The sequence below is a fragment of the Pleurodeles waltl genome, chromosome 5 (assembly GCF_031143425.1).
Source record: "Pleurodeles waltl isolate 20211129_DDA chromosome 5, aPleWal1.hap1.20221129, whole genome shotgun sequence".
NCBI classification, from domain to species: domain Eukaryota; kingdom Metazoa; phylum Chordata; class Amphibia; order Caudata; family Salamandridae; genus Pleurodeles; species Pleurodeles waltl.
In genome coordinates this window covers 1101061131-1101079070 of record NC_090444.1, presented here as the reverse complement: position 1 = coordinate 1101079070, position 17940 = coordinate 1101061131, and positions in this window count along the sequence as shown.

Sequence of the window (17940 nt, the reverse complement as noted above, 5' to 3'; positions counted from 1 at the left end):
TCTGAGACACCTTTCTGCATCCCAAATTGCGACTTGCAATTTGCGAGTCGCAGGGACTCGCAAATTGCAAGTCGCAATTTGGGAGTTTCCTACATCTGGCCCCAGGTGTTTGTGAGAAAGCTGGCAAAGAATTTGCTTCAGTGGGAAATTGGCTCAGCAACATTGAGAAAGGGATATTATTGAAAATAATACAAGGGATATTGATTGTTGTGATTTGCTTAATTGGAATATGGGGAATATGCAAATTGTGTACAAAGATCAAATTAAATAAAATGAAGAATAATCAGAGGAGGGAAGAAAAGAAAAGGGAAAATTTGAAAAGGGAATGGAAATATAAAGGGAATAAAATGACAGAATTTCAGCTGATGCAAACATTTGTGAGTGAAGGCTTAGTGTGATGACACATTTAGTCATCAGAGGAGGGATTGTTAACACAGAAGTTTTTAATGATTTATTAATGAAAATTCATGCATTTTGAGTGTTGAATTTGCGTTGAGAAAAATAATGCATGCATTTGAAAGTGTGTCCATGTGAGTGGCCACCAATGTTCACAAAGTGCTTATTAATGGCTTATTAATATGAAATGATGCGCTTATGTTTGATTAATGTAGTAATATGTCATATTAAGGGTTACGTATTATGTGTTAGCTTTATTAATTGTAGGCCTTAACTTAGCCAGGTCTTGGCCTAGTCACACAACCTCATGTCAAGCTGCATTTCTTAGGCGTTTAATAAAATGTCTGTCTAGAGAATTAATTCGTGATTTTCCACTGCATTGTCCATGTGCTCGTAGCTAAACGTCTTTCTCAAGAGAAACTGCTTGGTAGAATATGCTGTACTTGCTAATGCAACATTTTTAATGTAATATGTGTAAGACTGACTTTCTCAGCAAAACACAATGGAGACTCTGACTGGGGTATAAGCTGCAACAATATTGTTACCTGATGAGCCGAATGATGTGAGTGGGATGAAGGAGCCAATGATCGACATGTGAACTATGTAATAGTAGAAATGTAGATTTGAAGTTTTAGTTTTATTTGACAAAGTGTGAACATGCGATCCCTTGACCAATAGGGACTTGGGAACTAGTTTACGAAATCTAACTTAGCCAGACAGTTTATTGAATGCATTGATCTGCTAACCAGGCTCAGCCATGGAGTACTAAAATGCTTAGGGGATTAACACCGCTCACAGTGCGTCCAGAGAAGCACTTTATGGTCCCTGAATTTCCAAAATCAAAAGCACTCACAGTGGGAATGGATAGCGCGCCATCCAACATTGTCCAAACAACGAACTACAATTCCCAACAGGCTGGTAAGGCAGCGGCTACCATGGATATCTCGATATGACTTCACTCGTGGCCTACTGCTGTCTTTTCTTGGCAATCAGTATAAAATGTTACTGGAGCTGCTAAGCAGCTCACAGGTTTCTTATAAGAGTAACCACTTTTTTCGATGTGGGTTTGCATTAAAGGACAATAGGAATGTAGAGAAGTAGTTCAGAAAGCCATGTTGCTGGTGGAAACAAACATTTAACAGTTTTTTCAACCTTTACAGGGACTCTTTTAAGATTGTGGGTTGTTACATTTACTAAGGATTGTCCTGAGACACAATAGGTAGGATTCTTAGCCTTGTTGCTCTTGCGATGTATATATGACAAAGTAAAGAATGTTAGAGTTCAAATATGTTTAAAGAAATTCTTAGATTAAAAATCAAGAGAAGGTTAACATTGTTGGTGATATTGCAATGCTACAAGCGTTAAACAGAAGCAATAACTCATCTGTCATAGAGACTGCATAGTTTGAAACGAGACAGAGAGAGGTGTTATTGATCGTATAATTAAGGCGCTCTTTTTATACAGGGAGTGCAGAATTATTAGGCAAATGAGTATTTTGACCACATCATCCTCTTTATGCATGTTGTCTTACTCCAAGCTGCATAGGCTCGAAAGCCTACTACCAATTAAGCATATTAGGTGATGTGCATCTCTGTAATGAGAAGGGGTGTGGTCTAATGACATCAACACCCTATATCAGGTGTGCATAATTATTAGGCAACTTCCTTTCCTTTGGCAAAATGGGTCAAAAGAAGGACTTGACAGGCTCAGAAAAGTCAAAAATAGTGAGATATCTTGCAGAGGGATGCAGCACTCTTAAAATTGCAAAGCTTCTGAAGCGTGATCATCGAACAATCAAGCGTTTCATTCAAAATAGTCAACAGGGTCGCAAGAAGCGTGTGGAAAAACCAAGGCGCAAAATAACTGCCCATGAACTGAGAAAAGTCAAGCGTGCAGCTGCCACGATGCCACTTGCCACCAGTTTGGCCATATTTCAGAGCTGCAACATCACTGGAGTGCCCAAAAGCACAAGGTGTGCAATACTCAGAGACATGGCCAAGGTAAGAAAGGCTGAAAGACGACCACCACTGAACAAGACACACAAGCTGAAACGTCAAGACTGGGTCAAGAAATATCTCAAGACTGATTTTTCTAAGGTTTTATGGACTGATGAAATGAGAGTGAGTCTTGATGGGCCAGATGGATGGGCCCGTGGCTGGATTGGTAAAGGGCAGAGAGCTCCAGTCCGACTCAGACGCCAGCAAGGTGGAGGTGGAGTACTGGTTTGGGCTGGTATCATCAAAGATGAGCTTGTGGGGCCTTTTCGGGTTGAGGATGGAGTCAAGCTCAACTCCCAGTCCTACTGCCAGTTCCTGGAAGACACCTTCTTCAAGCAGTGGTACAGGAAGAAGTCTGCATCCTTCAAGAAAAACATGATTTTCATGCAGGGCAATGCTCCATCACACGCGTCCAAGTACTCCACAGCGTGGCTGGCAAGAAAGGGTATAAAAGAAGGAAATCTAATGAAATGGCCTCCTTGTTCACCTGATCTGAACCCCATTGAGAACCTGTGGTCCATCATCAAATGTGAGATTTACAAGGAGGGAAAACAGTACACCTCTCTGAACAGTGTCTGGGAGGCGGTGGTTGCTGCTGCACGCATTGTTGATGGTGAACAGATCAAAACACTGACAGAATCCATGGATGGCAGGCTTTTGAGTGTCCTTGCAAAGAAAGGTGGCTATATTGGTCACTGATTTGTTTTTGTTTTGTTTTTGAATGTCAGAAATGTATATTTGTGAATGTTGAGATGTTATATTAGTTTCACTGGTAATAATAAATAATTGAAATGGGTATATATTTTTTTTTTGTTAAGTTGCCTAATAATTATGCACAGTAATAGTCACCTGCACACACAGATATCCCCCTAACATAGCTAAAACTAAAAACAAACTAAAAACTACTTCCAAAAATATTCAGCTTTGATATTAATGAGTTTTTTGGGTTCATTGAGAACATGGTTGTTGTTCAATAATAAAATTAATCCTCAAAAATACAACTTGCCTAATAATTCTGCACTCCCTGTATATTTAGTTATCAGGAATCACACATTTCATATTAAAGTACGGAGAGGTGCTTGCACAGAGATATTGTTAAGGTATATCCATTCACTATTACAATGAAAAACAGGATCCTTTGATGCAAGTTCCTAAAGATATGTATTTGCCTTTAGATGCCAACTACCTCCTGCAGACATCCTTGAACAGCAGAAGTTGCTACTAATCATGGCACTGGACTTTACTGCTCCTGTTACAGAGTGTTACAGAGAACTGACCACCACATTTAGAGAGATCTGCCTCCCTAGTCTTGAGCTCTATTATCAAAGTAAACCTGTTACAATAGCTGATGCTCTTTCATCACACGTGAATGCAAGAGGGCTGCCTTGTTTTTTTGTCCCACTTGGAGTTCTCTTTGACTATTCAGTGCCAAACCTTCAAAGGGAGGGTTTGTAGCTGAAAAACAAAAAACAAATGACCTTTATGTGCAATTACTTTTCTCCTTCCTCTTTATAAACATTTCCACGTTTTTCTTGAAAAGAAAAGGGAGGCTCTGTCATTGGAAACTCAGTGGTTTCCTGACTCTAGATGAGGGAGGTGAACCACAAGTTTGGTGCCAATTTAGGAGAGAGCCTCCCACTGCATAAAACTGCGCATGCACCCCTGTTTTTTGGGGGGCAACTAGAGTGGTGCGATTTCTGATCTCTCAAAAATAAAGTTCAGCAGAGCCTCTATCTACTGCTGTCTGTTTGGAAAAACTGAAGCTAATTATGATCTATGAATATATTTATTACCAACATAGGAGCAACGAAAAAGTATGGGCAAGTATGGGGAGTCCTTGATGCTGCATTGATTGCAGCAATTTGAGATTATACACTTTTTATTACTGCAGTGTTTTGTACTACGTGTTTGCTGGTGTTAATTTGTTGTAATCAAACGTGTGTGTAACTAGCCACTGTGCTAATAAACAAAAATGAGCTTCTCAGTGCAAAAACGGCTTCTCAACATACATAAAAGTATTTTAGAGGGAAGGAAAATATGAATCTGTTGAAAAGAGATCCCAACAATGGCCCTGCAATTTATACTTAATACCTCTCCAACAACACCCGATACCTATTAGTTCAAATCCTCAATATAAAATGATGTAAAAAATCACCAAGGATTGTTGCACTGATTAAAAAGGCTAGCCACAGATGCTGAGATGTCAGAATTAGGAACACCGTTGCGCATTTTCAAAATCTAATTTTTATCAGAAATTTATCGAAAGGGTAAAATCAATCTAAATTTTCTCAATTATTCATCAACTATCCAATTTATAAATTGGAAACATAGAAAAGTCCAGCATGAGAGATCACAAGAATTAAAGTTCATAATGTTTCATTTAATTAAAATAGCTCTCTTTAGGTTGAAGGTTAGTAAGATCATTCCACTTCTTGACAAATCCAAAGTACAATATCTTCCAAATTAAGGTGGTAATGTGCTAGGTCACCACACATGAAAGGTGTTTTAAGGGCAATAATCCAAATATCAGTTTTCTAAGCCTTTATGTGATACCCTGTTGCACACTTTTTTGTTGTTGCAATTTTATATAGCACAAACTTGAACTGAAGGAATTGGAGCACTTTACACGAGCAACAGTTACATTACACAAGGACACATTCATTTTTGGTAGGCACGGGGACATTAAGGGGTATATTTAAGAAAAGTGGTGCTGCACACACTGCAGCGCCACTTTTCTTGCGCCCTTTAGTGCCCCCCTTACGCCACCATGTGTGCGCTGTATTTAATATACGGTGCACCATGGCGGTAGTTAGGGAACTAGCGTCCACATTTTTGACTCTAGTCCGGTGCTTTGCGCGATTAGCGTAAAAAATGTTGCCGCTAATCCTGCAAAGCTTCTTGATGCCCATTGTAATCAATGGTGAGCCTCCTTTTAACGCATGCTCTGAGCAGGCATTAAACGTGCCGTAAAAAATGATGCAAAGAAATCTCTTAGATTTCTTTGTGCCATTTATTTGGCCCCCCAATGGGGGATCAGCCATTTTACACACATTTTGCCTGCCGCAGGCATAATGTAGTGCAAAGGGTTATGAAGTGAAACAATGCATGCATTGTACCACTTTGTAAACATGGCACAGAGATTTTGGCCTCATTGGGCCATATTAGTGTAACAAACAAAACGACATTAATGTGGTGCAAGGGGCTCTTAAATATGTCCCTAAGGGATTTGCCCAGAATCACAGGATATTGAGCCAGCTCCAAGACACGAACCTAGTTCCCCAGCTTCAAAGTTAGCAGCCCTGGCCCTTAAGCCACATGACATTCAGGGGGTCATTCTGACCTCGGCGGTAAAAGGCCCTTACCGCCGGTCACTAGAAAAAAGGACCTAGGCACTCTGTAACAATACAATAGCCGCTATATTAATAAGGATATACAATCCATCAATAATTAAACAAATTGATTATATACGTGAGATTAAACAGTAATCCAGTAAGTTCTGTATGTCGTGATCAATCCATCTTTAATGTGACGAAAGGCAGCATAAAGATTCCATCATTCGAAATAAAGGAAAACGAACAAACACCACGAAAAACAGCCAACACGTGTTTCGTCATGGGGGGTATGTTCCCCTTGACTTTTTCAAGGCTATAAAACATAACAAAAAACAACATTTACACATTGAAACAGAAGAATTATAAGAAGAAAAAACATACATGTATCTTATAAAAATAATATGATTAAATGTCTCACAAATCTCTAAATTAACTAACAATGTATATTAATAACATATAAACCCTTTATATTTCATTTATATAGTTCATGCAAGTACAAATTAATTGTTATACCATCACATCCAAAAGAAGAGTGAAAGTGACCAACCACAGCACAAGCGTGCGGATGTCTCAAAATAGTAAATATCAATGAGCTCATAGTGTTATCAAACAACTATGTGCACCAACAAAAATCAATGTGTTAATCCCCAAGAGAAACCACCACTACTCACTAATAAATGAAAGAGAACATACCTCACTAAGACTTCCAAAACAACACTAGTACACCAACCCTAGATGATAAGTAATACTGCTGTAAGAAAAACAAACAAAACCAAAACCGCAATGAGAAAGGTTGACTAAACGACAGGCATAAGTATCCACCACCTACACCAAAGTGCGATAAAATCGAATCACCTACCCATACGTAGAAATCCACTCTAGTCAATTATGTAGCCCAAGAGTATGTTCAGCACCTAAATAATCGAATAAAATCTAAAACTACCGCAGATAAACACCAAACTGGCATATTGAATAATAATCCTCCTCTTAACTCACCCAAAATTACTCCATTATCTGGAGCCCGGAATCCAGGCTCGACCATTCCCCCGATAAGCGTTCATCACCGCCGCCATTCAAGAACTGAATAAATGATCCGGTACGCGCGTGTCATTCACAGCGCGACCGCCAACCTCACAACAGAAAAGCTGCTCTTCTAGCGGTACACGGGCGCCATCTTTAACAGGGCGCCGATATACTTTATTAACATAAATACATACTAGCCACACATATATTTGGACAACGCATAGCCCAATAGAGTAAAAAAGGGAAAAGTTTTGTATAGTCTGAAATAAAATTCTACAATAATCGCCTTTGTTCGTTCCTCAAATTCATCTTTCGTGTTCTTCTTTCGCTTATTTAAAGCAGTTACCACATCTGTGTCGGGACTCTTTTTCCAGTCATATAACCTATCAATCTTATTCAAAGCAACAATAAAAGGACACTTCTTAGTTTTCAGCAGGTTTATAGATTCTATTGTTTGAGGTTCTAAACCATGCATGATGTCCATACGAAAGAGAACGTATAAATTGGCCTTATACTTAAAAAAAAAAAAAAAAAAACATTTATTTTTATAGCGTGCATACTTAAAAGTAAACTCCACAATGACTGATCCAAAGGCTGTAGCCATATTTTGTAGCCAAACGCACGTCCGCGCCATAATTCCCACCCCACAATTCAGGATGTGATGGTAAACATAGTGTAATCAAAAACCTAGCTACCAGAAAAAGTCATGTGATTTGAAACACAGACATGTTGGGAATAATGACATATCAAACACATAGTAGAGAAAACCTATGTTAATGCCACAAAAGTTATAAAAAAGAGGAAAGCTTAACAGATGATAGGACAAAATACAGTTATATCATGTAACAGATACAATGATATCATACATCAAGGTGAAAGTCTCAAAAACAGTAGAAATTATTAATACATGTCAGAACATCCATAAACAATTGAAATCCATATAGATCATGGATAATGTTAAGAAAAAAAAAAAAAAAAGGAACTAAATAGCACACAAAGCATTGTTTATTACCTACTACAAAAAAAAAATTTCAAGATTCAATTGTTACTAATTAAACACAAAATTCTTGCATTGAGTACCTCAATCCAAAAAATACTCCATTTCATAATTAGAATTAAGTCCGGTTTCCACAGCTCTAAGTTTAAGAATCCATAGACATTCCCTCTTTCTTAATTCTAACTCTCTATTTCCACCTCGAGGGTTTGCATGGACCAAATCAAAACCAAAGAATTCAAAATTACACACATTGGTTTGTCTAGAACAATGACTCATGTGCGTGACAATGGGATAGCGTTCATCACGATGCTTCAAGGCCCTAAAGTGCTCACTAATTCTGACTTTAAGGGATCTGATTGTACTACCAATGTAATACAGGCCACATTTGCATATAATCATGTATATCACAAAGCAACTATCACATGTGATGTGGGAGGTGATATGAAATTTCTCACCCGTCAGACTTTCAAAAGATGAAATCCCCGATCTACTCAGCTTGCACATCCCACATCGACCACACTTGAAAAACCCCTTGCTATGGGTAGTAAGCCAATTACCCTGTTGCAATTTTACAGGATAACTCGGACACAAAATATTTTTAAGGGTTCTACCCTTACGGTAAGTAAACATTGGTGATTCAGATAATAAACCCTTCAGAGTAGTATCTGCCTGTAGTATATGCCAGTATTTCTTCATACTTTTAAGAAGAGCTGCTGAAGCCGGAGTATAGTCCACTACACATCTTATAACGTTGTCAGATACTTTGTTCCTATGTCTCAAAGTGTCGGCCCTAGATAGACAACCAACTCTACTACGTGACTTAGCCACAATACTCGCAGGGTAACCCCGAATCTCAAATCTAGAAGACATGTCTCGAATATTATCGAAAAAGTCGGTATCCTTACTGCAATTCCTTCTGGCACGGACCATTTCAACCTAGGGAATGGAGTAAATTTGATGTTTCGAATGTGCACTGCTAGCGTGCAGAATGGAATTGCAGGCTGTACTCTTTCTATACAAACGACTTTCGATCCTGTTTTGACAGATAAAAAGTTCAACATCCAAAAAGGATATACAAGTTTCACTATGTTCCCAGGTGAACCTTATGTTGAAATGATTGGAATTTAGAAAATTAACAAACTCCTTCAATTGACTAAGGTCCCCTGTCCATATCATGAGACAATCGTCGATATACCGACCCCAAAAAAGTATATTGGAATTCCAGGTTTGCGCATCAGGCCCCCATATCCATTTCTGTTCGAGGTAACCCATAAAAAGATTCGCGTATGCTGGTGAGAAATGAGATCCCATTGCGACACCCCTTTTTTGGCGAAACCATTCACTCTTGAAGAGAAAGAAATTATTGTCCAGAATCAACCTGATCATATCTAAAATCATCGTGGTATGTCCATATAGGCTAGCTGATTGATTATACAAAAAGTGACGTAAGGCTGTCATGCCTAAATCGTGATCAATACTAGTATATAGTGAAGTCACATCCAAAGTTACTAATTTCATGCCCTGTTCCCAAGTAATATCACTAAGTATACCAAGAATATGTTTGGTATCCTTTATATAAGAGGGAAGATTAGTAACAAAAGGCTGTAGAAAAATATCTACATATTCAGATAATTTTTCAGTAGGGCCACCCATTCCAGATACAATGGGTCTGCCCGGAGGTGAGCGAGAGTCTTTATGAATTTTAGGCAAAGTGTACAGACAAGGATATCTGGGTCTGAACACCCGCATGTACATAAACTCATCTTCCTTAAGTAATCGTTGATCAAGACAGAGTTTCAAAAATTCATTGATTTTATTGGAAAGACCAGGTATGGGATTAGTCTCAATACGCTCATAGCATTCAGAATCACTGAGCTGTCTAAAGATTTCCGAATCGTAATCCACAGTATTCATGACTACAATATTACCGCCCTTATCGGCCTCTCTGATTATAATATCCTTGTTGGTGCGTAAACTTTTAAGGCACTCCAGTTCACCACCCGACAAATTGTCATACCGATTGTGATAATAAGACTTATTCCTTTTTTCAGCTGTAAGGAAGTCCTGCCAAACTAATTTGAAAAAAGTATCAACACAATTCCCACCACTAAGGACAGGCGTCCATCTAGATTTTAATTTCAAGCCACTTGCCATAGTATCGGGCAGTATATCTAAGTCCTCCAAAATGTTAGAGATTATCGAAGGATCCTGTTCAAAATCTGTAATAGAAAGAAGTACCGCTGTATCTTGAATATCCCGAATAGAAAGGGAGTGATAATCTTTAGTGCAAGAAGAAAGAATATCCCTCTTAGACGTACTGATAGACGTACCAAAATACTTCTTAAGTTTAAGTCTCCTCACATATTTGAAAAAATCTATTTTAGTCTTTTGAAAATCCCCAGAGCTATATGGGCAAAACCCAAGTCCCTTAGTGAGTAATGTATTAGCATGTTTAGATAATTCTACATCTGATAGATTGACAATATTAATTGTCTTACACTCAATATTACTCATTTTAGCCTGTTCCACGATCTGGTTTGGACCCCTATTCTTGTTTCTTTGAGTCCCTCCTCTCTTACTTCTCCTTGTTTTCCAGGGTCTTCTGTACGTCTGTTTACCTCCCTCTGTCCTTGTCTGATTCTTTGTACTTCGGCTAAAAAAGAAACTGTTCCCTGTTTACTCAGTACATTCTGATCTGAAACATTAGACACATCACTAGATTCGCTACTAGTGGCTGAAATATTGCTGAGTGATGACTGTGCACTTGTTTGTTGAGTCTGCTTACCATGTATATCTTGAATTAAATGATCATATCTCCGAGAAAATGTAAATACTCTCCCTCTAATATAATCAAGCTCATCCCGCTTCAGTTTACGAGACTTTCTATTCATCACCTCCAACTGATGTTGACTCACAATTTCATTTAGGATCGCATAGTTCTTAGAGGTTGCCTCCTCCATATTCATAGCCTTAATCTCAGTTTCTAAACATTCAATATCTTTCTGTAATTGATTCACTTTCCTCTCAGAGTTCTCAATTAAAATGTTCATGAGTTTCATAGAACTGGAAATCAATTCTTGTTCCCAACAGTCTAAAAGGTCTGAATCCAAGTCATCAAATGTGGGAAATAAATGAGACCTCAATCCCCTAGGTATTCTATTGAGTTTGATATAATGTTTGAGCGTAGCCCCATCCCACCATTTCGAAACCTCCTGCTTCTTTAATCTCTCTAATTTGATAAATTGTTCCCTTAATCCAACTTTTTTAGTTACACTGCAACCAGAAATAGATGTGTGCGTATTATTACTAGAGCCAGACTCTCCAAATAAGTCTGCTGCTAATTTCATACGATCCATAATAGCATGTACAAGTAAAAATGAACTTTAAGGTGTGAGGAGCTGCTACCCCTATTCAAACAAAATTAAGCACACTGGGAAGACATATCAAGGGGATTACCGCCGGTCAGAAGTCCGCCATTCTACCGCCGCGGCCGCGGTAAACCGCCACGGTCATTCTGACCCACAACGGCGAAACCGCCAAAATCCCGACATCCAAGGAAGGCCGCCTCATCAGCGGGCCGCGGAAAACTGGAGATGACCAAACCTCCACCGTCACGCCAACACAAACACGCCCATGCCATTCTGACCCACCAATCCACGCGGCGGTCTTTCAACCGCGGTATTCCATTGGCGGTACACACCGCCGCGGTCAAAATACACACACAGCTCCAAAACACAGCCACATTGGACAATTTGAAATACACACACCTGACACACATACAAACAACACTCCCACACATCCAACCAACTATAAAACACACACCCACATCACCCACAAACCCCTACGACCGAAGATCATAGACGAAGGAGAGAGAGACACATCACAGAATAGAGAGCTACATCACACAGAGGCACACTACACCATCACACACACCACATAGAAGCACAAAGCACCACACACCAACACACTCTTCACCATATACACCACCCCACACCTCATCCACACCACCCCATGGCACCCCAAAGGCACCCACGCTTTTCGGACCAAGAACTCCGGGTCATGGTGGAGGAGATCATAAGAGTTGAACCCCAGCTCTTCGGCTCACAGGTGCAGCACACCACTATAGCCAGGAAGTCGGAGCTATGGCAGCGGATCGTGGACAGGGTAAACGCGGTGGGACAGCATCCCAGAAATCGAGAGGACATCCGCAAACGTTGGAACGACTTACGGGGAAAGGTGCGCTCGATGGTCTCGCGACACAACATCGCAGTGCAGAAGACTGGCGGGGGACCCCCACCCACACCACCCGAATTCACAGCATGGGAGCAAGAGGTACTAAACATCCTGCATCCTGATGGCCTCGCTGGAGTACACGGAGGAATGGACTCTGGTAAGTACAATCTCAACTACTTCACCCCCCCCCCAGCATGCCAACCCCCACCACCACCCTCACCCCCAACCCCCCATCACACATCCTCCCTGAGAATGTCTCCCCAGCACAACCCACCCAACACCAACCCCTGCATGCCACCACAAACTATGGACACCCATCACCTAAGCATGACCACTGCACATACCCCCCCCCCAAACACCCCCACAACACCTCCCCCAAGGGAATGACAGCACTGGGGGACAAGGGCACCCATAAATCGCACACAATAGCACACACAGAAACAATAACCATACTCTCTTACCCCATGCAGGACCCGAACGCCAACACACCGGCCAGGAGGGTCCAGAAATGTCCATCCCCCCCCCCCCGGAAGAGGCACCCAGTGATGACAGCAGCTCTGTCGACCTGGAACCTGATGACCAGCCCGGACCATCGGGGACCTCTGGACAGTCGCTTCCCCACACACAGGCCACAGCAGACCCAACCCCCTCTGGGAACAACAGCACAGCTCCCACCCAGCGGGCCCATGGCTCTGTCTCTAGGACAGGTCAATCAGCGGTGTGTCTGCCACTACAGGGCCCCCAGGCTAACCCACCACCCCAACAACAACAGGGACCTGGGGGCAGTGGTAGTGGGCACACCGTCCAGGGGACAGAGTCCGGGGGAAACAGGGCAACTCGGAGGGCTGCTGTGCGACGGGGGGAGGAGAGGCCCAGGGAACCGACTCTCCAAGAGGCCCTCACCACCATCATGGCAGCCTACCACCGCTCACAAGAGACGATGGCGACGGTACTGGACAGGTTCCAGGAGATCCAGGCACAGCAGGAGGAACGCTACATGGGGTTCAACAATCATCTCACCAACATCTCTACCGCCATGGGGAGCATAGTCCAGGCCCTCCACCGGATAGAAGACACGTTGCGGGACCATGTGGCACCACACAGGGCCCCTGTCACTAGCCCGGACCAGGAACAGCCTACCACCTCCGCCGGCGCTAGTGGACAGGAGGCCCCACCACAACGACAGGCCACCAGAACCCCACCTCCTGCTGAAGAACAACCACCCCGCAAGAGGAGCCTGAGATCCAAAAAAAAGACAGAGTAGGATGTCAAGACCCCCGCCAGCATGAGATACCCCCTGAAGTCATCCCACTGTCCCACATTGCCACCCTGTCCAACCTTGAACTGCCCCTGCTCCATCCTTCCACAGGCATATGGACAATGCACCTGTGAGACTGAGAACTGGACTCTGCCATGGACATTACTCCACCCCCACCCATCACCGTGTGAATATCATGTACCATCATCTAGCACCAAAAATAAATCACGCAATGCACTGAAATCATGCTGGAGTCAGGCTGTATTATTTACAAATGTAAAACACATTACCGATCAATTATGTTCTGTAAACTTTGTGCTGAACACATACCGAGATCAATAAGCATTAGTCCATGGGCTAACCAAGCAGAAGTCACGCAGTGGGTCATACAGCACTGAAAAGGGAAGGGAAAATCAAACATCAGTTTCAAATAACTGGGGGGTCATAGACAATGTTGAGAAGCACGAGGCATTCAGGAAAATTAAAATGGCGTGTGTGATTCTTACCTGTGTGCTACTGAAAATACTGTTGGATAACTCTGTCCCTGTTGTCTGGGTCGTCCTCTGAGTCTTCCTCCTCTTCACTCTCCACAGGCTCCACAGCTGCTTCAACACCACCATCTGGACCATCCTCCTGCAGGAAAGGCACCTGACGTCGCAATGCCAGATTGTGAAGCATACAGCAGGCCACGATGATCTGGCACACCTTCTTTGGTGAGTACATCAGGGATCCCCCTGTCATATGCAGACACCTAAACCTGGCCTTCAGAACCCCAAAGGTCCTTTCTATGATCCTCCTAGTTCGGCCATGGGCCTCATTGTACCGTTCCTCAGCCCTGGTCCGGGGATTCCTCACTGGGGTCAATAGCCAAGGCAGGTTGGGGTAACCAGAGTCACCTATTAGCCACACACGTTGTCTCTGTAGCTGTTCCATCACATAAGGGATGCTGCTATTACGCATCACATACGCGTCATGCACTGAACCAGGGAACATTGCATTCACATGGGAGATGTACTGGTCAGCCAAACAGACCACCTGAAAGTTCATAGAATGGTAACTCTTCCTGTTTCTGTACACCTGCTCATCGTCTTTTGGGGGGACTAAGGCTACATGGGTCCCATCAATGGCACCAATTATGTTGGGAATATGTCCAAGGGCATAAAAATCACCCTTCACAGTGGGCAAATCAACCTCCTCAGGGAATATAATGTAACTCCGCATGTGTTTCGTCAGGGCAGACAACACTCTAGACAAAACCTTAGAAAACATTGGCTGAGACATTCCAGATGACATGGCCACTGTTGTCTGGAATGAGCCACTTGCAAGAAAATGGAGGACTGACAGCACCTGCACCAGAGGGGGAATTCCTGTGGGTTGGCGGATGGGGGACATCAGGGCTGGCTCCAGCTGGGCACAGAGTTCATGGATAGTGGCACGGTCAAGTCGGTATCGTAGTATGATGTGGCGTTCTTCCATTGTCGACAGGTCCACCAGCGGTCGGTACACGCGAGGATTCATCCTTCTCCTCGCAAATCCCAGCGAACGGTGCCTAGGAAGGACAACATGGAGCACAGAGTCAAGATAATCACTGGTACGTTCACCACTACTTCCATGGCACACGGTTATCTAGGTATTGAAAGGCGTGTATGTGTGGCAATGCCAGGCCTAGGCCTGTGTGTCGCAGTAGAAATTATGCCATGTGGGCCCTTGAAATGGCGGCTGCCTGACCTGTGAAGTGGGACAATGGGATGTGAGGTCACTGCGCTGGCGGAGCACACCGTGGCGGTAGGCGGTCGAAGACCGCTATACAGAGCCGCATTGGATAACATTGAAGCCTATGGGTTTCAGGAGCCAATGACGATGTGCGCCGGCGGTCGCGGTACCCACCGCCGCGGTACGCACCGCCGCGGGCGTGACCGCCATTTTCTATCTGCTTAATCACTCGAGACCTGATCATCCACAGGAGAGGACCTATACTGCAAGTGCTGCTGTGAACTCGGTCTGGAAGTGACAATGGCTGCTGCGACTGGGGAAAGGGCCCCTGCCTTCACGTCTGAAGAGTTGGAGAAGCTCGTGGATGGGGTCCTCCCCCAGTATGCGTTACTCTACGGTCCTCCAGACCAACAGGTGAGTACACCGGGTGCACATGGAATGGGCGATGCCTGTGTGAAGTGGGGTGGATGTAAGTTGGTGGGGTGGGGGGGGGAATGAGGAGTGCAACGCACGACAGATGAGAGCATGTGCTATATTGCAAGGTTGGGGAGGGGGGGCCAATCACATCTAACATGCAGTAAGTTGATTAATGTTTCCTTCCCACCCTGTACATGTCACATAGGTCAGCGCCCATCAGAAAGTCGAGATTTGGCGTGCCATCGCCAAGGAAGTCCGGGCCCTGGGGGTCCACGTCAGACGGGGCACCCACTGCCGCAAGAGGTGGGAGGACATCCGCCGCGGAACCAGGAAGACCGCCGAGTCACTGCTGGGGATGGCCTCCCAACCTAGGAGGGGTGCCAGTCGTACCCTGACCCCCCTGATGTCCCGGATCCTGGCGGTGGCCTACCCTGATTTGGATGGGCGCTTGAGAGCATCACAGCAGACACAAGGGGGTGAGTATCAGCACATTCAGCTATCTTTCTGCGCAGTGGAGGCGTCTGGGTGGGGGAGGAGGGTTGGGGGTGACATTAGGCCAGGGCGCTTTCTGTAGTGTAGTCCTCTCCCTTAGGCATGGCCCTGTGCTCCCGGCCCCCACCTCCGTAGGGTGACAAGTACAGCTATTGATGGTCCAGCCTCACACATGTGCGCGTTTGTCGTCTCCTGACCTGTTGTCCGAGTCAGAAGTACTGAGCAGTGTGCCCCGAATGCGCAGCTTAGTGCATGCGGCTCCTGTGTCTGTCCTCTCCGCCAACAGTGTTGACATTGCATGCACTCAACCAGGTCTTCTTTTTCTCCCCCCACCCTTCTTCTTCATCTTCTTGTGCATGTGTGCATTAGCATCATCAGGCGGAGGAGATTTGGCATCGGAGCACGAGGGAGCTGCAAGCCACAAGGCCCCGGTGGGCACAGGAACAGACACCGAGGGCCCAAGTGAGCCGGAGGGCGAGGGGAGCACCACGACGGGGACCGGTGGTGAGAGCAGCGACAGCGACACGTCCTCGGATGGGAGCTCCCTAGCGGTGGTGGCAACATCCGGGCCCCCCGCCTACAGCCGCCACCCAGCGCACCAGCCCCGCCCTCCCAGCAGCCCCTCAGCCTACGCTCTGTGCCCGCTCACCCAGGAAGGCGGGCGTCTCCTTCGCCCCAGGCACCTCAGCCCCTGCCCCTGTTACCCCTGCTGCCCTCAGTGAGGAGGTCATTGATCTCCTCAGGACACTCATTGTTGGGCAGACTACCCTTTTGAATGCCATCCAGGGGGTAGAAAGGGAGGTGCATCGGAGCAATGCCTACCTGGAGGGCATTCATTCGGGTCAGGCTGCCCATCAACGATCGTTCAATGCTCTGGCCTCAGCACTGACGGCAGCCATTGTCCCTGTTTCCAGCCTCCCTCTTCTGACTGCCTCCACCCTGTCTCTGTCTCCTGTTCCTCAGCCTATCCCATCCACACCATCTGACCAGCCTGCACACACCTCAACACCCAAGGGCAGCTCATCCAGACACAAGCACCACAGATCCCACAAACACTCACCCAAGCAACACACAGATGCAGACATCCCAACAGTCACTACCACCCCTGTGTCCCCCTCCTCCTCGTCTCCCTCCTCCCTCCCTGTGACGTCGATACTCACACCTGCATGCACACCAACATCAGCCAGTGCTTCCATCACCACCACACCCTCCTGTACAGTCCGCACGCGTGCAGTCACCACCCCCACTGCCATTTACATGTCCCCTGTGTCCTCTCCCACTGTGTCTGTCACCACCCCTTCCAAGACACACAAACGCAGGCAGACACCCACCCAACAGACATCCACCTCACAACAGCCTACAGCACCTGCACCTTCACCCAATGACAGCACACCTGACTCTCCTACAACCACATCCTCTTCCTCCACTTCCATCTCCACTTCTCCTGCCTTTTACCTTGGCCCTAAACAAGTTTTCCTGGCTAATCTTAACCTCTTCCCCTCCGATGACCTACCCCCTCCATCTGCAAAGAGTCCCAAGAGCACCACAGCCACCACCAGCCCAACTTCGGGTGTCACTGTTGTGCATGGGTTCTGGAGTCCACCCTTTGCCAGCAGTGACACCTCCATCAGCAGCAAGGACACATCCAGCCCCCCCCCCCGGCAAGAGGACCAGGAAACACAAGGGCCGCCGTGCGAAGACTGACACGGCTGCCCCCAAGGAGCAGAGTTCGCCCACTTCACCAGCCACAACGTCTAGGGGAGGCAAGGGCCCGAGAGCCCCATCTAAGGAGCGTAAGGGCAGCAGGGCGGAGACATCAGCCAGCAGGAGCGCGGAGCAGGTGGGCCCCACATGCCACATCCCAGCTGTAAAGGAGGACACCAAAGGGCCCAGGACTCCGTCACCGAAGGGCCCAGGAACATCACGGTCGGAGGGCGTCTGAGCACGGAGTCCAGGCCAGGTCTGGCTCCCTTGAACCTACTGGATGTGCACCGCTGAACAGGGCCCGCCGTGCAGAAGAGCACCGCTGAACTGGGCCCGCCGTGCAGAAGAGCACCGCTGAACAGGGCCCGCCGTGCAGAA